Source organism: Chanodichthys erythropterus, chromosome 17 (genome assembly GCF_024489055.1).
Source record: "Chanodichthys erythropterus isolate Z2021 chromosome 17, ASM2448905v1, whole genome shotgun sequence".
In the NCBI taxonomy this organism is placed as follows: Eukaryota; Metazoa; Chordata; class Actinopteri; order Cypriniformes; family Xenocyprididae; genus Chanodichthys; species Chanodichthys erythropterus.
Genome location: NC_090237.1, coordinates 5383190 through 5407002, shown reverse-complemented (window position 1 = coordinate 5407002; position 23813 = coordinate 5383190). Strand labels below are relative to the sequence as shown.

General features: G+C 36.4%; 1 pseudogene; it reads right to left on the bottom strand.

The window, feature by feature from the left end:
* Window positions 1-22029, bottom strand: part of LOC137004411 (NACHT, LRR and PYD domains-containing protein 12-like) — a 37807-nt pseudogene extending 15778 nt beyond the window's left edge.
* Window positions 22030-23813: the final 1784 nt, after the last annotated feature.

Below are 23813 nucleotides of genomic sequence, written 5' to 3'. Positions count from 1 at the left end.
TTATTTCTCAACAGATCTCTTTATGTTCACTTAAGTCTTAAGACATAACCGAGTGTATGTGTGTGTTGCGTGTGAGAGCTTGATTACGTGTTCACACACCATCCGAAATGCGCCTATGTGTGTATGCGTGCCTCTGTGTGTGCAAAGAAAACACTACTGCACTGCTACTACTGCACTGCTGCTACTAGTAAGCACTGGCAATACTGATTAACTAGTCTGTTAAAACAGTTTACAATTAAACGTTTCAGCATTTTATTTACACATTTACATTTTGCTTTATATTTTACCAAGTGTTTTAAAAAACTAATGAATACTTATAAGTTGAAATGGATGAAGTTTAATTTCACATCAGGTCTTAGATGCTGCTTCTTCCTCTCATTTGCAGTGCACACTGAAAAATGTTGTGTAAGACAAGTAAATTTCCACCGTCGTCTGTTTTTAGCATTGATATGATTCGCATTTAGGATATATAACATTCAAAACTTACAGTCTCTCACTTCTGCTAAAATGAATCACAGATTTTCATGACAGGACATCGTGCTCAGTTTCTCGTAAAATCTTAGGTTCAATCAAATGCTCTCTAGAATCTGAAGTCCCACCTCCTCCTACACTGTTACAGACACTGAAGCTGCGGGTGAAATCGATCATTTGCTCAAACGTACTAGTTTCTACATGGTGAATGGCACATAGTGCACTATATAGAGAATATGGAATGTAAATAATGCTTTCCTTTGATGCAAATGAAGTCCGTTTTCACGTTAGTGTACAATCTGCTCCGGTCTAGAGACAGAGTGGATCATATGGCAAAATTTGCCACGCACAGAGACCTTGCACACTGAGTCTGATGTGTATTAAAGGTGCCATCGAACGTTTTTTTACAAGATGTAATATAAGTCTAAGGTGTCCCCTGAATGTGTCTGTGAAGTTTCAGCTCAAAATACCCCATAGATTTTTTTTAAAGGTGCCCAAGAACATTATTTCACAAGATGTAATATAAGTCTAAGGTGTCCCCTGAATGTGTCTGTGAAGTTTCAGCTCAAAATACCCCATAGATTTTTTTAAATTATTTTTTTTTAACTGCCTACTTTGGGGCATCATTAACAATGCACTGATTTACACTCGGCGCCGCCCCCTTAAATCATGTTCTCCCTGCCACACCAGCTGTCGACTATATTACAGCGCATTTACAAAGTTCACACAGCTAATATAACCCTCAAATGGATCTTTACAAGATGTTCGTCATGCACGCTGCATGCATGCTTCGAATTATGTGAGTAAAGTATTTATTTGGATGTTAAAGTTTTATTCTGAGTGAATTTGAGGCTGTCCTCCGTGGCTAACGGCTATTGCTACACTGTTGGAGAGATTTATAAAGAATGAAGTTGTGTTTATGAATTATACAGACTGCAAGTGTTTAAAAATGAAAATAGCGATGGCTCTTGTCTCCGTGAATACAGTAAGAAACAATGGTAACTTTAACCACATTTAACAGTACATTAACAACATGCTAACGAAACTTTTAGAAAGACAATTTACAAATATCAGTAAAAATATCATGCTATCATGGATTATGTCAGTTATTATTGCTCCATCTGCCATTTTTCGCTGTTGTTCTTGCTTACCTAGTCTGATGATTCGGCAGTGTGCAGCTCCAGACGTTAACTGGCTGCCCTTGTCTAATGCCTTTTATAATGTTGGGAACATCATGGGCTGGCATTATGCAAATATTGGGGCATACACCCCGACTGTTACGTAACAGTCGGTGTTATGTTGAGATTCGCCTGTTCTTCGGAGGTCGTTTAAACAAATGAGATTTATATAAGAAGGAGGAAACAATGGGGTTTGAGACTCACTGTATGTCTTTTCCATGTACTGAACTCTTGTTATTTAACTATGCCAAGGTAAATTCAATTTTTGAATCAAGGGCACCTTTAATTAATTTTTTTTAACTGCCTATTTTGGGGCATCATTAAATATGAGCCGATTTATGCTGCTGCCCCTTTAATTCTCGTGCTCTCCGCCCACGGAGCTCGCGCTTGCCTTAAACAGTGCATAAACAAAGTTTACACAGCTAATATAACCCTCAAATGCATCTTTACAAAGTGTTCGTCATGCATGCGGCATGTATGCGTCGGATTATGTGAGTATTGTATACTGTTATATTGTTTACATTTGATTCTGAATGAATTTGAGGCTGTGCTCCGTGGCTAACGGCTAATGCTACACTGTTGGAGAGATTTATAAAGAATGAAGTTGCGTTTATGAATTATACAGACTGCAAGTGTTTAAAAATGAAAATAGCGATGGCTCTTGTCTCCGTGAATACAGTAAGAAACAATGGTAACTTTAACCACATTTAACAGTACATTAACAACATGCTAACGAAACATTTAGAAAGACAGTTTACAAATATCACTAAAAATATCATGATATCATGGATCATGTCAGTTATTATCGCTCCATCTGCCATTTTTCGCTATTGTTCTTGCTTGCTTACCTAGTCTGATGATTCGGCTGTGCTGCTCCAGACGTTAATGCCTGCCCTTGTCTAATGCCTTTCATAATGTTGGGAACATGGGCTGGCATATGCAAATATTGGGGGCATACATATTAATGATCCCGACTGTTACGTAACAGTCGGTGTTATGTTGAGATTCGCCTGTTCTTCGGAGGTCTTTTAAACAAATGAGATTTATATAAGGAGGAGGAAACAATGGAGTTTGAGACTCACTGTATGTCATTTCCATGTACTGAACTCTTGTTATTTAACTATGCCAAGATAAATTCAATTTTTAATTCGAGGGCACCTTTAATGATACATTGCGAAAAAAATTGCAAAACAATACAAAATGGAGTCTTTAAGCAGTGAGCATGATTAAGCTGTCTCCTCTCTTCTTAAAAAGAGAAAAAAGAAAGAGGAAATTTTGGGTCCATTCAATTCCGAGATTGCATAGAGAGAAAGGAGAGTTCACCTCATCAAGGAGCTGCATTATTATCCCGAGCGTTTCAAAGTTTACTTCAGGATGTCAGTGGCTCAGTTTGATGCTTTACTACTGGCACAATCTGTCTTTATATTCAGTATCTTTGTATTACGCACATTGTTTGTCATTCAGTGCTGCTGTTTTGTGCTGTAGATGACATGGATTAACTTGTCAGATGGCATTCTAGATTTTTGCATTCGCGTACGGTGGCTCTGAATTGTCAAAACGTCTCTCAAAATGCATGCCACGGATGCGAAAAACGCAGAAAATCGAACCTGATCCAAATATTTTTTGACGGACGAAAGTTTCTGAGGCAGTGTGCAAACGTGATTGACATAACGTGAGGTCGAATTTATTTTTTCGCATGTGAATTTCGGACTCAGTGTGCAAAGGCCTTAAGTGCAAGTGGACGACATCTCATCCCTTACGACACTGATCCTGGGAGATTAGATGTGTAATGATATATCGCAGTACGATATTTCGCGATGCAAAAATGTTACGATATGTATCACAGAGTGGTGGCGATGCTTTTACGATATGATGGCAGTCTAATCCTATTGGTTGAGCTGCCGACGTGATCTACTCTGCAATAGTGTCGCATGTGCTTTCATCACAGTTGCAGAAATCGCTTAACCTGAACATTAGTAGGGCAAAATGAGTTTGGCTGAAATGGAAATTGAAGATGCCCCGTCTTCTTATAAGTCCACTGTCTGGCAGTATTTCGGTTTTCCAGTCAAGCGACAGGACGACGGTAAACCAATTACAGATAAAACACAAACTATTTGCAAACGCTGTAAAACAAGGCTGCCATACACAACGTCAAACACTTTGAATATAATGTGCCATTTAAAATGGCATATGAAAGAAGGAAAGAAGGCCAATACATCTATACAAAGCAGTTTTACTGCAACATGGTCTCAGTCAAGTGAGAAAGCTCAAGAAATAACAAGGTGCATCTGAGTTTTTATTGCAAAAGACATGAGGCCATTTTCTGTGGTCGACAATGTTGGATTTTGCAAACTGGTTAGGGTACTGGAGGTCAGGTACCATATTCTGTCACGCCCACTCTTTAGTCAAGTGGTGGTTCCAGCCCTGTACTGTGAAGCTAAAGCAAAGGTGGTCGACTGTCTGAAAAAAGCAGAGAATGTGACTATAACAACTGACGGGTGGACTTCGCAGGCTCGTCAAAGCTATATTACTGTCACGGCGCATGTGATTACTACGGAGTAGGAAATTAAAAGTTTCATGCTACAGACTCACCCGCATTTAGAGTCACGCACTGGAGCGCACACATTGAATCGCGTCAGTCGCAACAGCTGTGCTCATGGAAAAGCAAAATATGCTTGAGATCACATCACACAACCTTATCACGGATGTGGTAACACAATGGAACAGCTCAATGGATATGCTGGAACGCTACCTCAAGCAACAAGCAGCTATAACGGCAGCTCTCTTGAACACAGAGGTGCGCAAAAATGCCCATCAACTTGATACTCTGGATAGCAACGACATCATTGATGCAGAAGAAATAGTAAACCTTCTTAGACCTCTAAAAAAGCCACCACTGTCCTGTCTGATGAAAAGAACGCCGTCCTGTCACTTATTGTGCCTTTGAAATCCATGATCGAGCAGAGCATGACACGGGACGAGAAAGATTCCACAACTATAGCTAACATGAAAGCAGCCATCCTGCAAAACCTCTCAGGCTGATACACAGAAGTACAGGTTTATCTGATTGAGAGTACAGCACTTGACCCCAGATTTCGATCTATGCCCCACCTACTCCCTGAACAACGTGATGAGGTTTTCCACCGGTTGATGGACAAATCAAACCAGTTACAACAGGTATGTCTGTCAGCATCACTAATTATTTGAGAATCTGTGTATTTGCATTTATGTTTGCCACCCCATTTGCATGTTTGTGTACTTTGTGATATATACGTGTGTGTGTGTGTGTGTGTGTGTGTGTAACTGCAACTATACTATTCCTCCCTAGTCCTTAAAAGTTTGTTTTAATATTTTTAAGGCTGCTTGCACTGTGGAGCAAGCAGAAAAGAGAGAGGGAGGTGCCAGTGATAGAGATACCACTGATGCAGCAGAGAAGAGACAGACAACACAGAGAGCTGAGCAAGAACAGTCACCACCTAGCAAAAAGACAGCACTGGAAGATCTCCTTGGTGCAACTTTTGTTAAACCAACAGTCACTCAGTCCAAATGTAAGATAGAAGTAGAGATAGACATGTACAAAAAGGACACTTCTATTCCCCTCACTAGCTGTCAACTGAAAGGGTGGAAAGAAAACACTCAAACGTACCCACTTCTTTCGTCTCTTTCTGAGAGTATCGTTACACCCCTATGCGCGTGCACGTGCTTCCGCTTTCCATATTCTTCAACAAGCTTACGCTGTATGTCCTACACGTGACGCCAGTTTCATTTTTTTTTTTTAGGGAAGGTGAATTTTATTTGAAAGTAGACTAATCCTTCAATATGATTGGTTCAGAATTCAAAAAAACAAAAAACAAAATAGTTGTACATAGAGTAATATTAGATTAGAATAACTGAATCACAGAATCATCAAAAATCACCGGGTTAATAGTTCACTGATTACTCAATATTTCAAAAAAATTTGTATAGACTTTTTATTCTTTTTTTTTTTTTATTCTGCTTAAATTAAAGTGTCATTCAGTCAGTCTGTGTTCTGTCATGGAATGTTTGCGATTGTGGTTGCATATTGTACAATATGTACAGTATGTACATTCTTTTTTGCCGTTGTTTTAGTAGAGAAACATTAATGCAACTTGGTATTATTGGAATTACTATTAGGAATTTCTTTCTTATAATATTTTAGAGTAGGTTTTTGTTTTAATGTTACCCACACATCAGGATTTCTGATCAACATGTTGAATATTTGCAATTCGCGATCAGGGCGCCTCCAGGGTTCTTCCGAGCAAGTTCAGTCACTCTTAACTAGGGCTGGGCGTTTTTTCCGATTTTTTCAATTAGTTCGAATTTATGTTTTGCCTCAATTTTATTATTTTTTTAATCGAGAAACCACGATTTTGAATAAAAATGTTAGCAGGCATTCAATTAGACATGTTGCCAATACAGCAATGATAACCGTATTAGGAGAAAAAATGATCCGACCTCATGACGCCACCAGTGCGCCTGATTAACTTCTCTTATGTGACGCTCTATGAACGTAGAACACATCACTGTTCTTAAGCGGCTGTTCATTCAGAAATGTGTTATTACATTATAAAAATGAGATGCAGGCAGTGGAATGAGGAAAAAAAGACAAAGTTATTACACGTGAGTTGAGCTTTTTTTTTTAACTTGATCACAGGGTTTTTAGAATGCCGTTTCATGGGAGAGATGCTGCAAAAGACACGAGAGAAGTGCAACACCTAAACATGTCTGCCAAACATAAAAACAATAGGACAAATAGCACAATGGGATGCAATAACCTACAATAAATCTGTACACCAGACGAGGTAAAATAAAACATGCATATGATTCGATATTCTGTTAATTGAATTGAATTGAATAAATATGATAAAAACTCAAAGTTAGATTTGACACAGGACTAAGACTAAAACTAAATTAAAAATAGCTGATGAAATAAAGACTAGTTCACAACAAAATTATATTAAATTCAATCACATTACTAGATAAGAGATGATCTTACTCCAGTATCTCCAATTCACAGAAAGGATTCTCGAGTCCAGAAGAGAGAAGCTTCACACCAGAATCTCCTAGTTTATTTGCAGTCAAATCCAGTTCTCTCAGATGTGAGGGGTTTGATCTCAGAGCTGATGCCAGAGCAGCACAACCTTCATCTTTGATTCCACAACACCTCAACCTTTAGAGAACAATGACACACTCTTCACTTTCTCAGATCTGAACACAATTTTCAGATCGTTCCTAGGCATTTAATACAATAGCATCAATATATAGACATTACAGTGTGATATTTGTATTTGTTAATTTTTTGTAAAATCTGGTCACCTCCCATCTTCCTCCATCACTTAAAAAAATAGTCAGATATGCACAAATCACATTATTGACATATTTTGGATTCAGAACAGTGAATTTCATAGAGAGATGATGAGTTTGCAGCACTAACTTTAAATTTGTAATCAACATTTTCGATTTCCCTACATAATCTACTGTAGCCGACAGACTTGTGGGCAGCGACCCGAGTTCTTATCCCAGTCAGCTCTTGGTGCTTTCTAATCCCAACCCCCTTCTCTCCTACATTGCTTCTTTAAATCTTAAAAGATAATTTGTCTGAGTACCAGACCATGTGTGACTCTCACCTCAGTATCTCCAATTTACAGAGAGGATTCTCGAGTCCAGAAGAGAGAAGCTTTACACCAGAATCTTCTAGTTTATTCCAAGACAGATCCAGTTCTCTCAGGTGTGAGGGGTTTGATCTCAGAGCTGAAGCCAGAGCAGCACAACCTTTATCTGTGATTTCACACGTCCACAACCTGTAGAGAACAATGATATGCTCTTCACTCTCTCAGTTCAGAACACACTTTTCAGATCATTTATAGGCATTTATTACAATAATAGAAATATTTACACATTACTGTTCAATTCAATTTACATTTATTTGTATAGCGCTTTTCACAATACATATTTCAAAGCAGCTTTACAGAAAGTGCATGTCAACATTACAATTTAAACTGATCTGTTATCAGGGGAGACTGTGTGAAAATTAGAATTATACATATAATCAGAATTATACATATACAAATCACGCCGTTAGCTAACAATGTATGTAACAATGAGCTCATGGAAGTAATGAATGCATGCTAACAATGATTAGGATATATAGCAAAATCTGGAATGGTGCATGTTGATCCAGAGTTTGCATCACCTGAGTCCTCGCAGGGGTTAGGGTCATCTCTTCACAGCTGATTTGCTGTATTTGCATTTGTTAAACATTTGTAAAATTTGGTCATCTCCTACCTTCCCCATCACTTAAAAAATAGTCAGATCTGCACTAATCACATTAATACAATATTTTGGATTTTTAACAGTGAATTTTTACAGGGATTTTTACATTATGCCTTTGCAGCCTTAACTTTTAATTTTTAATCAACATTTTTTGTTACATAATGTGTTCTGTTTCATTGAAGTCAGGCTCAGACTGCAGGAGTTTTTAAATCCTAACCAATTATGAATCTGGCTGCAGAACGCACATAAGGAGAATCTTCACAAATCTCAAACATGCACACACTACAAGGTTTAAAAACTGTAGCGCAACACACACTACATATTATAAAGATTATCATACCCAGAGGAGCAACTTACGTGTTCTCATGGGGAAGTGGATGTAAACATTCATAGCAGATCGTCGGTGACATCTAAAAAGGTAATGTTTACATTTCCTAGCAGCTTTCTACATTCACCAGTATTTTCAAAACAATAGTGATTTCTCCTCAGCTTTTCTCTTTGTTGGTATGGTTGTCTCATGTTTTTGAAGACGCGTTATTCAAGCAGTCATGTTGTTGCAACACTTCCACTTGCCATTCGGCCATCTCTGCTGTCCAACAGACCCATAGAGCAGCTGTTTTAGCATCTCATGATTTCAAAAGTGCTCTTATTCACTTCTCTCATTGGCTGTTGTTAAAGTACTGACGTAATCTTCCCTATTCAAAATCCTAGCCCGGCTTTAACACTCTGGAGTCAGTGATACCACCTTGTTTTTTTCTTATCAGTGTGAAAGAGACTCAAAATACTCTGTCAATTTAGGACATACAATTAAGAATTCTAATCTGTGAAATGTCTTTTATTTGTGTACACTGAGAGTAAAAACAAATTGTTGTGCTTTTTGCAAAATAAAGAAAATTAGCATGATGCGCCATCTGTCATCTCTCTCTGAAAAAAGTCCATTCTGATAGTTCTCAGAAAACTTAATGAATATGAACTTAACAAACTTAATGAATACCAATCACACAAAAATTAGATATATCTCTAAAGAAATGTTGAAATGTCAGGTTTGAAATTGTGTAAGTCAAATCGAAAACAAATATTATCTGTTCATGTAATCTATATGAAAATAGAGAGATGTCAGTCGTTCGCGAGTCAGCTCATTACCCACTAATTCGACCACGCCCACGGAGCGCATGCTATTCAGACACAAATTCTGAGGTGGTACATGCAACAGAGAGTGAATGCGGAATAATTTCAAAAGGATTTGCCTCAAAGGAGGAGCATGACTGGTTTTAATTGAATTTCAAGGATCAACTAGATCAAGCCAATTTTTTTTTTCTTAAGTTCTTTATTCTAATCGCAATATAGTTTCTGTGAATATTAAACCGCAAAAAGACTGTTTAAATGTGAATCCTGCCAGTTTTGTGTGTCTCAAGTGTGAATCAGCGGGGCAGACTGATGCACTGTTTCGTTTACTACACACAACTTACTTTACTAAATTGCCATGGCTATTCCAAAACTATAAAACTACACTGAGATAAGTGAAATCAACTGAAATACATAATAAATACTGAAATAAAATGTGTTATCAATGTATTAAACTGCACATTAACATTTAGGCTCTATAATATAACAAATATAAAATGCCATATAGGTAATATGAATGTTTAGATGCTTTGCATCACAGAAATACATTATATTTTAAAGTATTTTAAAATAGAAAACCATTATTTTAAATTGTAATAATATTTCACAGTATTGCTGTTTTTTCTGTATTTTTGAACAAATAAATGCAGGCTTAATAAGCATGAGACTTCTTTCAAAAACATTAGAAATAGTAATGCGTCCAATCTTTTGACTGGTACTGTAATTAAAAATACAGGCCTAAAATTTTCTTCATATGATATGCAATAATATGTGCATGCATAAGATCACAAAAATCATGTTTTCTTTTAAGAGTGGACATTATATTAACATTAATACAGTAGCTGATATGATCCTGTAATCAGCATGCTCATAGAGGGTTTTTTCTAGGGTTTTATCTCACAGATTTGAGAATTATTAGGGAGGCATACCAAGCTCATGTATTTGTACCCGTACTCGTAAAAATGCCCCCGATACCAAAGACGATACCTCACATGACGTAACTGACAAAATTTTCTGAGCACAGACACCAATTGCAGCAGCAGAAACAATGTCAGCCTCAGGGGTGTGGAAATACTTCAAAATCAATGATGACAACCCACACATTGCGAACTACATGCTTTCCATCACAATTCATTATCGATTAGTGAAGGCGGATTAGGCGGAATCGCGTTTAATGACAGACCAGAAGCGCTCTCTCTCTCTTTCTTGCACGTGATCCCAGTTCTTTCAAACAGCCCATGATCAGTTCTCCTTGCGCCTGAATGGTCAAATGCACACATAGTTATCAAATTGTCCATCGTGTGGAGTATCTCACGTAAATACAGTCGGTTATGGCTTAAGTAGACATAAACATTTGGATAAACAGGATATATGTCAGCATCCATGGATTCGGTCTTAAAGGCACCATAGCCTAATTAAAGGTGCCATAGAATTTAAAATTGAATTTACCTTGGCATAGTTGAATGACAAGAGTTCAGTACATGGAAATGACATACAGTGAGTCTCAAACATCATTGTTTCTCCTTCTTATGTAAATCTCACCTCCGAAGAACAGGCGAGTCTCAACATAACACAGACTGTTACACAACAGTCAGGATCATTAATATGTATGCCCCCAATATTTGCATATGCCAGCCCATGTTCAAGGCATTACACAAGCCAGTATTAACATCTGGATGTGCACAGCTGAATCATCAGATTAGGTAAGCAAGCAAGGACAATAGCGAAAAATGGCAGATGGAGCAATAATAACTGACATGATCCATGATAACATGATATTTTTAGTGATATTTGTAAATTGTCTTCCTAAATGTTTCGTTAGCACATTGCTAATGTAATGTTAAATGTGGTTAAAGTTACCATCGTTTATTACTGTATTCACGGAGACAAGAGAGCCGTTGCTATTTTCATTTTTAAACACTTGCAGTCTGTATAATTCATAAACACAACTTCATTCTTAATAAATCTCTCCCACAGTGTAGCATTAGCCTGTTAGCCAAGGAGCATAGCCTAAAACTCATTCAGAATCAAATGTAAACATCCAAATAAATACTATACTCACATGATCCGATGCATGCATACATTATGCATGACGAACATTTTGTAAAGATCCATTTGAGGGTTATATTAGCTGTGTGAACTTTGTTTATGCACTGTGTCAGGGATGGGCAGTATTTATGATACATGCATTTCAAATACGTATTTGAAATACAAAATAATACAAAAGTATTTTGTAATTTGTATTTGATTGGGTTGATGAAAATAGCTTCGTATTTTCTATCAAAATACTTTAGTGTTTTGTATTTTTGTATTTTTAAAATACTGTAAAATACTTAAGAAGTCTACATGATGACATCATAAAATTGCATTTGTTTTGGTAGCCTAGGCTAAATAGTTTACCAATTTACATAATGTTCTTGAAAACTAATGTATCGAGCAGCAGACCCCTATATTTAGTATTAACAATCAAATGATGAATTTGTTAGAAACTAGTTGCCATGAATACAGGTGCCATCAGTTGTCTTCTTATGAATGACTTGTTTGTCATTGAGTCAGTGTTGCTGATGCAAAGTAGGCCCTTCGTTACCAAACACCAAGTAACTAAATTAGGATACAATTATGAGTCATTCACAAACATTAAACTTGGTTACTTTAAAACTAAATTTCATCTGGGAGATCACAGGGATATGTGAATATTTGATCTGTTAAAGCCACAATATGTACTTTTCACCACTAGAGGTCGCTCATTCAAAACTAAGGCATAGCTCAATGCACTTGATTTCACAGGATTAATGGGAGGTGTTGTCTTCATGTCTACAGCCGGTGGAAAAGAATCAGGACAGGACTCAGGCAGAAATCATGTTCATGGATAAGATTATTAATGTTAGTGTAGTATGAAGCGGAGCATGGGCGAATGCTGTGAGGGCGACAGCAGCGGATTTTTTATTATGCCGCAGTTGCTGCTTCTGCTTCTTCCGGTCATGTGCACGTGGGGTAAAGCAGCGCTGTTTTATCATATTAGATACATTTGTGTGCTGAAAGTTGTTATAATGCTACTCTGTGCATTCACTCGGTAGCTGCTATGAGACACTTGTTGCACACTGCAGTAAGCTAGATCGATATTAGTCATGGTAAAACATGGTACTCGCGGTAAATCAAGAAAACAAGATTTAAACAATAAGACTAAACATGTTGAACTATATAACATGATTAGTTTTCTGTCGACGAATGTATCCAAACAGTTGCTCCCCTGTCTAATAAAACATATAATATATTAAAGTGTCTTTGATGTTTCCATGGTTTCGACAAAATAAAACCAGAAATCGAGGGTAACGCGGATATGATGTCATTGATAGGTGACGCACGGACACAGTCCGTGTCCTCAGTAAAATTGCTTTTTTTCTGGATTTAAACATTATTGGAAACCTTTGGGATAATGTAAGTACACAAGTCAAAAAAATATATAACACTGTTCTAGTGGTTATTGGATATTTTAATCTAAAAAAATTGTGCCTTTAACTGGTTGCATATGTCAGATTTATTGCATGACTGGGGCAAAGAAAAGCTGTTGATATCAAACATTGTTTACTTAATCAACGGAGTCAGTGTAATGGTGACGGTATAGATCACATAGACCAGTTGATGCAAGGTTTGCAAAGAAATTTCATGCTCCCTTGTAAAAGTATTTTTTAGTATTTTTTTTTTGATACATGGTGTGGCTGCTTTATTTTGTAGTTTATTTTGATACATTTAAAATTAAGGTATTTGGTATTTTATTTTAAAATACATTTTGATGTATTTTTGCCCAACCCTGCACTGTATTATAGTCGAGAGCTCGGGGGGCAGGGAGCGCGAGGATTTAAAGGGGCCGCACGCTGAATCGGTGCATAGTTAATGATGCCCCAAAATAGGCAGTTAAAAAAATTAATTAAAAAAAATCTATGGGGTATTTTGAGCTTAAATATTTATTTAACCCCTTAAGACCGGATGGAGCGTCGGCGCTCCCATTTGTGTGTCTCTCTTTAAAAGCCAATAAAAATTGAATCCATATAGGTAGCACAAAAATTCTTTTTGCATACAAAACCAGAGACTTTAAACTTTCATATCAAGCCTCCAACATGCTTCTGTTGCGTTGTTTTCACCCTCTAATGAGTCTGAGTAATATGCGTTTACAACAAAAATAGCACAGCTGCTAACTGAATACAAGTATGTATATTTCACGTGCTCATAACTTCATGAAAAATGCACAGATCATAAAAAATTGCACATCAATATTTAAAGCAGATTCTCAAGATTAAAATGATCAATATAGAATAAATGGAGCCGTTCGGGCTCCATTGAAGTCCACTATATGGAGAAAAATCCTGTAATGTTTTCATCAAAAACCTTAATTTCTTTTCGACTGAAGAAAGAAAGACCATCTTGGATGACATGGGGGTGAGTAAATTATCAGGAAATTTTAATTTGAAAGTGAACTAATCCTTTAATTTGTATCTCTATAGTATTTGTTGTATTGTTTGTAATTTCTAAATTTCTTTTAATATAACAACAATTATACATATTGGTAACTATGCCCTTTGAAGGTTATTGGACACTGTGGAATTTTTGTTGAGTAATAATAAAGAAGCTGTCCTACATTCATTAGTCTCACTGTGTTGTGCTTGGAAAGCTGCAACATCACCAAAAGTCTTTAGTTGAGCTAAAGAGTCACGAGTACACACAGCTTCAGCGTAGAGATGTCTGCTAGCTGCAACATCATTATAAATACAAAGGGAACAAAAGTGTTTGTGTTGTTTACATTATATGCACTTGCGAGGCGATTACCAACAAAACACAATCATCTGATGCAGCTTTCCCCACCACCCGCTAATCCAGCACCAAACTGGGACTTGTTTACAAAGTATTCATCATCAAAATCCCAGGAACAAACAAACATACGTGCACAAGAAAAAAAAATTCGTCCTCTGTTCCCTTAACGCTGGGTTCTTTGGGAAGCTGAAAAGTAATCTTTCCCTCACATCCAAAAACACACTCCTTCGGTGACAGGAGCTGTGTCTCATTTTGGAGGCTTCGTCCTTCGGAGATCGCATTTGAAGGCTGAATACTTCATCAAGAATGTCATATTTAAGAAAAGTAACCAAAATAAAATTGACCGATATTCATTTTGTAAAATACTGTAATTTCTTTCTTATGTTGCAATCCAACGGTTATTTTTCTTAAATGAGACTGCCTCGATGACGTTTGCAGCCTTCAAAGGGTGCAGCCCCTGAATTGGGACACAGCCATTGTTAAAAAATCTTGTAGCTTCCGTGTCCCAAATGAAACAGGGTTGATGGGCGTGCTCTTTCTCTTGTTCTGGATGATGTGTGTGCACACGTTTATCAAGGAGAAGTGCCTATACAAGGAATTCCGCCGTTTATTGTGTGATAAAGGGCTATACTAGAAAAAACCTCTCTGAAACCTTTACCAAAACCGGAAGTAGTCATTTGGCACAGAAATAATCTGTCATACATCCAACTCATGTTTTGAAACTTTGACCATGTTTAGCATCTGAACATGGTCTTCAATAGTCTAAATAAGTCAGAATGCATGAAATAGCATTGCATTAAATCTTAAAATAGAGAGAATTTGTCCGAGTACCAGACTATGTGTGACTCTCACCTGATTATCTCCAATTTACAGAGAGGATTCTCAAGTCCAGAAGAGAGAAGATTCACACCAGAACCTCCTAGTCTATTCCTCGTCAGATTCAGTTCTTTCAGGTGTGAGGGGTTTGATCTCAGAGCTGAAGCCAGAGCAGCACAACCTTCATTTGAGACACCACAATCAGCCAACCTGTAGAGAAAAATGACACTCTTCACTCTCTCAGATCAGAACACACAGAATAAAAAAACTCAAGTTGTGATGAAATGGAAGTAGTAACAAATCTTTTCTTCCATATTGTGACAAAGAAAAAAAGGCGGACACTTGGTTTTTTCCATTGGTTATTGACTAGATCTTGAGAGTAGGTGTTGCACTCAAAAGTAGAGGCAGATGAACGTGACCTTGCAGGGTCATGTTTAAGCAGACTAAATTATTTGAAAAGTAATCTAAGAGAGAATAAAGACCTTTAAAGGAAGGTCCAGATACAGAAGGTCCAAGTTTTATTAAACATTAAGGACAAAACCCTGCATGCACAGATAACAATACGACTATAATATGCACTTATAATAAAAATATAAAAATAGGGTGATATTTTTTTTTTTTTATTTCATAATGATGTTAATTGATTTTCAGTGACTCTGTTATCATTATTAATGCAAGCTGAAGTGTTCAACAAATTACAACTCAATTACCAGGGGCCTCACGTATAAACATTGTGTTCACACAAATAGGCCACAAAAGTGTGTATGTCATTTCTCATACACAAATCAGAATTTATGTGTTTTAAATAACATTGAATAGTTGATTATATCATCTTCTGAGTTAAGAGAACAGTCTTACTCCAATATCAATTTGTGATGTCAACTGACTAGTGTGAGATCCTTGGCAAGATGATATCATGACATGTTTAGAAAAACAGATTTAGACTCTAAACTTCATTATTATTGAAGACAACTATTATAATCACTTTGCTAGCAGCTTTCTACATTCACCTAGTATTTTCAAAACAATAGGGATTTCTCCTCAACTTTTCTCTTTGTTACTATGGTTGTGACATGTTTTCGAAGACACGTTATTCAAACAGTCATGTTATTGTAACACTTCTACATGCCATTCCGCCATTTCCACTGTCCAATAGACCCATACAGCAGCTGGTTTCACGGTCACGATTTCAAAAGTGCTCTCATTCACTTCACTTCACTTTGTCTGTTAATCTTTCTGATTCAAAATCCTAAACATCAAACATGTTTGATAAAATTCTGAGTGGTCCCAGTGTGTCTGCGAACAGACTGGGAGTTTAAAATTTTGATCTTTAAACACCTCACATTACCAGATAATCTGTGATGAACATTGGAACCGACCAATGTAATGGTTACAATTTTTTTCTCAGATTCTCAGGAGGGGTAAATAGGGCATAAATCGACCTGAAACTTCTGTAGTCTAAGCCCGGCTTTAAAGAGAATTTGTTGTAGCTGACAGCCTTGTGGGCTGCTTGAGTACCAGACTATGTGTGATTCTCACCTGAGTATCTCCAATTCACAGAGAGGATTCTCGAGTCCAGAAGAGAGAAGCTTCACACCAGAATCTCTTAGTTTATTTTCTGACAGATCCAGATGTCTCAGGTGTGAGGGGTTTGATCTCAGAGCTGAAGCCAGAGCAGCACAACCTTCATCTGTGACACCACAATTACTTAACCTGTAGAGAACAATGACACTCTTCACTCTCTCAGATCAGAACACACAGATTAAAAAACTCATCTTGAAATGAAATGGAAGTAGTACAAATGAGTGTTCCACTGATTTTTCTAACAGTGTTCCACCATAAGAAAGAGACTGGGCAAAAATGGCCTGCAGAGTTCCAAGACGAAAACCACTGCTGAGCAAAAAGAACATAAAGGCTCGTCTCAGTTTTGCTGCTTCAGGACCCGGAAGACTTGCTGTGATAAATGGAACCATGAATTCTGCTGTCTACCAAAAAATAGGGATGGGCATTTTTCCAAAATATTATATTTGAATATTTGGGCTCGTAAACAGATTCTAACAGCAGCTCTTTGTTTTCTGTTCATAAATATATCTCCCTTGATGAAACTTAAAGGAAGCATATGTCTCAAAATCATTTTGCTATAAGTTATCATCTTGGCTCACTCGGGAATAACTTACAGCTGCACTTACCTGTTGTGAATGCAGTAATGGACAGCCGTCTTTCCTCATTCGACGGTTGTTTAGATTTCATGTACTTTCTCATTATGGTGGTGATATTATGATAACTCAGTTTCCTTAATTCATTTGATCAAAAGTAATTCCATTTTGTAAGATCATTTTTTTCCAAGTGATTCCAAACTTTGCGAGGCAGGCGACAACATTATGTGACGATCAAATAAAATAAACTTGTTAAACACGTTATAACTGCGAGTTTTAGTGCTTAGGATTTATCATAGATTCACTGCATTTATGGCCAGCAAAGCAACATAGTAAAATTCTAATAGTATTTTTATTTTTCAAATATTAAGTACAGATCGAATATTCAAATATTCGACTATTTGCGCACACCCCTACCAAAAAATCCTGAAGGACAATATCTGGTCATCTGTTTGTGACCTCAAGCTGAAGCAAACTTGGGTTCTGCAGCAGGACAATGATCCAAAACACACCACCAAGTCCACCTCTGAATGGCTGAAGAAAAACAAAATGAAGACTTTGGAGTGGCCTAGTCAAAGTCCTGACCTCAATCCTATTGAGATGCTGTGGCATGACATTAAGAAGGCGGTTCATGCTCGAAAACCCTCCAATGTGGAATTACAACAATTCTGCAAAGATGAATGGTCCAAAATTCTTCCACAGCGCTGTAACAGACTCATTGCAAGTTATTGCAAACCCTTGATTGTAGTTGTTGCTGCTAAGGGTGGCCCAACCAGTTATTAGGTTTAGGGGACAAGCACTTTTTCCACAAAGGGCCATGTGGGTTTGGATTTTGTTTTCTCTTCTTAATAAAAACCTTAATTTAAAAAAATTGCATGTTGTGTTTACTTGTGTTATCTCTGATTCATATTTAAATTTGTCTGATGATTTGAAATATTAAAGTGTGACAAACATGCAAAAAAAAAAAAAATCAGCAAGCACTTTTTCACACCACTGAATATTATATATATATATATATATATATATATTATATATATATATATATATATATATATATATATATATATATATATATATATATATATATATATATATACACACAGTACTGTGCAAAAGTCTTAGGCACGTCAGTATTTTCACCCCCCCAAAAAAGGTTTTAAGCCAGTTATTTATATATTTTGCTGTAGTGTGTCAATAGGAAATATCCGTTCACATTTCCAAACATTCATTTTGCCATTAATTGTAATAATCTAGTGAGATTTTTGAATACACAAGGAGTCTGACAACAGCCGGTGCTCCACACAGTGATCTGATCTCACCATCATCGAATCCGTCTGTGATTACATGAAGAAACAGATGAAACTGAGACAAACTAAATCCAGGAGAACTGTGGCCGTGTCTCTAAGATGCTTGAAGAAACCTGCCTGCAAAGATACAGTACTGTGAAGAGTTTTAGGCACTTGCTGTAAAGTGCTGTAAAGTGAGGATGTTTTTAAAAAATACTGTTATAAATAGATTTTATTTATCAATTAACTTATATTAACTAAATCAAAACATTATTTTTTGTGACCACCCTTTGCATTTAAAACAGCTTTTGTCCAGGTACACTTGGGCATCATTTTTCAGGTAGCTTTAAAGGCAGGTTTCTTAAAATCTTTTGGAGACATGGCCACAGTTCTTCTGCATTTGGTTTGTCTCAGTTTCATATGTTTCTTCATATAATCACAGACGGATTTAATGATGGTGAGGAGCTCTGATCTCCATGTGGAGCACTGGCTGTTATCAGTCTTATTGTGTATTCAAAAATCTCACTGGATTATTACAATTAATGGCAAAATGAATGTTTGGAAATGGAAATGGAAATACCGACGTGCCTAAGACTTTTGCACAGTACTGTATATATATATATATATATATATATATATATATATATATATATATATATATATATATATATATATATATATATATAAAATGTTAGATTTGTAAATATCAAACTTCACTTTCTTGTAATATTTAACAGTCTAGTGATTGTTCTTGGTGATACTTACTCAGCTGTTCTGGACTCTTTAACCACAGGCAGCAGCTTCTGAAGAACGTGATCAGCTTTATTTTCTGCTCCAACAAATTTATTCAGCCAAAACTCGTCCAGTTTCTTCTCTGATGTCAACAACACAAAAACTACAGCTGACCACTGAGATGAAGAGAGTTTGGCTTCCTTTAGTCTCCCAGATTTCAGATATTGTTGTATTTCCTCCACTAGTGAATGATCACCCAGTTCATTCAGACAGTGGAACAGATTGATGAATTTCTCTGGAGAGTCAATGGTCCTGATCTTCTTCTTGATGTACTTAACTGTTTTCTCATTACTGTCAGATCTGCTTCTTGTCTGTTTCATTAGTCCTTGTAGGAGAATCTGATGAGACTCCACTGACAGACCCAGAAGAAACCGCAGGAAAAGGTCCAGATGTCCATTTTTACTCTGTAGGGCCTCATTCACAGCTCTCTGATGCAGCTCAGATAATGAAACATTTTTTAACCTCTCCTTAAGTTTAGACAGCAAACTCTGATCAAACACATTTATGTTGTTGTTTGTACAGGAGAGATGCACATATAGAGCCGCTAGATGTTCCTGAATGCTCAGATGAACAAAGCAGAAGACTTTCCCCTGATACCAGCCAAACTCCTCTCTGAAGATCTGAGAGCACAATCCTGAGTACACTGATGCTTCTGTCACATCAATGCCACACTCTCTCAGGTCTTCCTCATAGAAAATCACATTGCCTTTCACAAGCTGCTGAAAAGCCACTTTACCCAGTTTGAGGATCATGTCTTCATCTGTCACGTTCTTCTCATAGTCCTTCTCATGTGTGATGTTGGTCTGAAGGATCAGGAAGTGTGTATACATTTGAGTGAGAGTCTTGGGAATCTCTCCACTCTCTGCTTCGCTCAACATCTTCTCTAGAACAGCGGCTGAGATCCAGCAGAACACTGGGATGTGGCACATGATGTAGAGACTCCTTGATGACTTCAGGTGTGAGATGATTGTATTGGCCAGACTCTGATCACTGATTCTCTTCCTGAAGTATTCCTCCTTCTGTGGCTCACTGAAGCCTCGTACCTCTGTCACTCGATGGACACACTCAGAGGGGACGAGATCAGCTGCTGCTGGTCTGGAGGTGATCCAGATGAGAGCAGAGGGAAGCAGATTCCCCACAATGAGGTTCATCAGCAGCACGTCCACTGAGGCTGATTCACTTACATCACACAACCTCACATCGCTCTGAAAATCCAGAGACAGACGACACTCATCCAGACCATCAAAGATGAACAACACTTTATATTTGTCACTGGATATTTCCATTTCTTTTGTTTCAGGGAAAAAGACATGAAGAAGATCTGAAAGACTGAGTGTTTTGTCCTTCATCAAATTGAGCTCTCTGAAAGGAAGTGGAAATATGAGCTGGACGTCCTGATTCTCTTTCCCTTCAGCCCAGTCCAGGATGAACTTCTGCACAGAGACTGTTTTTCCAATGCCAGCGACTCCCTTTGTCAGCACAGTTCTGATGGGTTTGTCTTGTCCAGGTAAAGGTCTAAAGATGTCATTGCATTGGATCGGTGTGTCCTCTGTTGCTGCTCTCCTGGATTGTGTCTCAATCTGTCTCACCTCATGCTCATTACTAATCTCTCCACTCTCACTCTCTGTGATGTAGAGCTCTGTGTAGATCTCATTCAGGAGTGTTGGGTTTCCCTGCTGTGCTGTTCCCTCATACAAACACTCAAACTTCTTCTTCAGATTTGATCTAAACCTGTTGAGGACTTCATGGCTGTAAAATTAAAGTCTAAGTGATACATATATAAAAACAGTAGAAGTCTAATAAAACTATTGAATTATTGATCATGTCGTTGATTATAAACTGTATGATAAATCTTTGCAGCATCAAAACCTTGTATATTACCTGTCACCAGGATACATGTTTTCATTAATTTCTTGATTCATAGACTTATCAGATTTCATTTTCTCACAGACAGGTTCTGTTACATCTGGCCTGGTTTGCAGGAATCGCCTTAAACAGCATGACGTACATAATCAAATACTTTTGATATTTTGATAGTAGTTAAGTTTCTGTGATTATATTTGAAATATAAAATAATAAAGTGATGATATATTAATGTGCCCAATTTATATATAGCATGGCCATAAACCATTGATACAGTGAAGTTAATGAATAGGATTATTTAATGGAAAAATGTTTTTACTAATTATTGGTTAAAAAAAGAAGCAATAATACATTAATAAATTAATAAACCACAATGTACACAAAGCAACAAAGTCTGTTTTGTATTTGGTATCATAATAAAATCATATATATTACAGAAACGTAATACCTGACATCAGTCATTGTATCTCCACTCTTAATATTTACTGGATGACCCATAGACTCATCACTCCTCATAGACACACAGCTGGACTCTGGTTCTGATCTCTTCAGATCAACTGAACTATAACAAAGAGAGATTAAAGTTAATGATTTAAACAGCTGCATTAAAAACACAATAATTTACACTGTTGATACAAAAATTGTATAACTGTAATAATATTCTGATAATGAATTATTATTATTATACATTGCTTAAAGTTATTTAGTATTTTGCCAATACTAAAATACTATTTTTATAGAAATGTTATACCTGAGATCAGTCTGTGTATCTCCACTCTTAAAATTTACTGGTTGACCCATAGACTCGTTACTCCATAGACACACAGCTGGACTCTGGTTCTGATCTCTTCTGATCAACTGAACTATAACAGAACAGATTTGATCCTTTATGATTATAATCACTTTAAGATAAGGTCTTACAAGCATTTATCATCAAAAATCTTTTTGCATCCAAACAAAATATCTTGCCATCTTCAGACATTTAACCATCATTTAAAGGTGATTTAATCTAGTGTTTATTCAAAGTACCTGAATCCTGGAGAAAAATCTTCATCTCTGGATGTTTGTGTGTCATCCATGATGAATCTGAACAGTTGAAACAGAATCTGATCTCCAACACTGACTCTGGATGGAAGATCTTGTACAAACACAATAATTCAGCTTTTCCTCAGACAGGATCAAGAGACGCGGCGTTCACTCAAATACACAATGTTATTGTATGTTCACACAAATGCTAAAATAAACCACAGACAACACGAAACATTGTTAATCTGCTTCAAAATGAAAAATATCAAACTCATTTCAGAGAACTATTTACGTGTTTCAGATAATGCGGAAGTCACCTGTAAGTCTCGTGAACTGAACACTCACCTTGATCAGATTCGATTTAAAAAAAAAAAAAAAAAATCTATCAAGTACCTACACGTAAATTCACGTATTAGCTTTTTATAAATGTTGTAAAATATTCCTGTTGTAGAGTATTCCTGGTTGTTTAAATGGCGAAACATCAACTCATTTGCACATTTAGGCATATTTTTACTTTTTATTTGTGACGCGAGCGATGATGACGTCACGTGCTCGAGCTCAAACCCCACATGCGTTTGTCCCTGAATAATTATGTTAGCATAGGCTACAGTATAGCATGCCAAATGTATTGTGCGGTAAAGTTGGTTTTAGGTCAATATTCGCTTGATAATCCCATATGGAGCGTAAGGGACCGTCTAAAAACTAAAAACAGAGTGGAAAACTGTTAGCGGTGCGCTGTCCAATTATTCATAATGATCTTTAAGTATTTAGGAGATGACAGATTACTATTGTCTGCGTTTTTTTTTAAACTACAAGTAAATCTATTGAACCATTTACACAGATTTTATATCTCTGAGACCTAAAATGATTTTTTTATTTATTTATATATATATATTTTTATCCTGTGTCTCCTTGGACAAAATATTAAGGCCTTAATCTCTCAATCACATTGATAAATGGCTGCTCATCTATAAATGGCCATTGATCATCAGAGCTTAGACCACTATTCCAACTTTATTGACTTGTTCTCTATTCCTGCATGTCTTCATTCACATTGGCCAGAGATGTTGAGCTCTTTTGTTTTCCTGGTTAAATAAACATTACATAAAAAGAGAGTCCAAATACAATTCTATTTTGTATTTTTACACTATAATGTTATTTTTACACTATAATGTTATTAAAACAAATATTTTTTTTTTCATCAAGTAAGTGTTTTTACACAGTTTTACATTTATTCCAGAATAATAACTAAAGGCAGTAACAATTTAAACAATATATATTATTTGTGAACTAATGTTCAGCTTTTCTTTTTAATAATCATCTTATTTTCATCATTTATCAAGCTTATACACACTGGTCACAGTCATGAAGATGTACAGTTATCTACCTTTAATTTCCCATGTGGAGTTATTTTACTGACAAATGTCGAGCACATTATTTTCCTTTGCTCTCGCACGACAGACCAATGAAAATACTACGTGGAATCTTATTGGCTGAGATAATGGATATTTAATTTCTTTAAAATTTAATAATACAATACAATTTTACAATTTAATAATATTTAATAATATTAATCAAAATGTAGGCCATATCTAGGATGGTTTCTATATTAATAAGCTTGTTTGTCTAACTGCATCCCATTACACGTCAAACCCCAATGAACGATTTATCCAAAACCATCATATTAGCCAATATCATGAACCAAAATATTAAATTAAACATTGATTTAAAAGAAAAGATTAATGACATTTCTCATCTGATTTTTGAACTATCACTTTGTTACCAACTAAATCTTCAGTCAAAAAAATGATCAGTTTTCAAAGTCAATTTTATCTTAAGTTTAATCTTAACAAAAATTGAATCCATTTTGAAAAGAAACATTTGTTCCCTAAAATGCCCTATGTGATATGGATGACAGCGTTTTTTTTTTTCCTGGTTTTCTTTTCTTTTCTTGTTTTAGAAAGATAATATAGGCTACTTATTAAGTATGTTTGTTA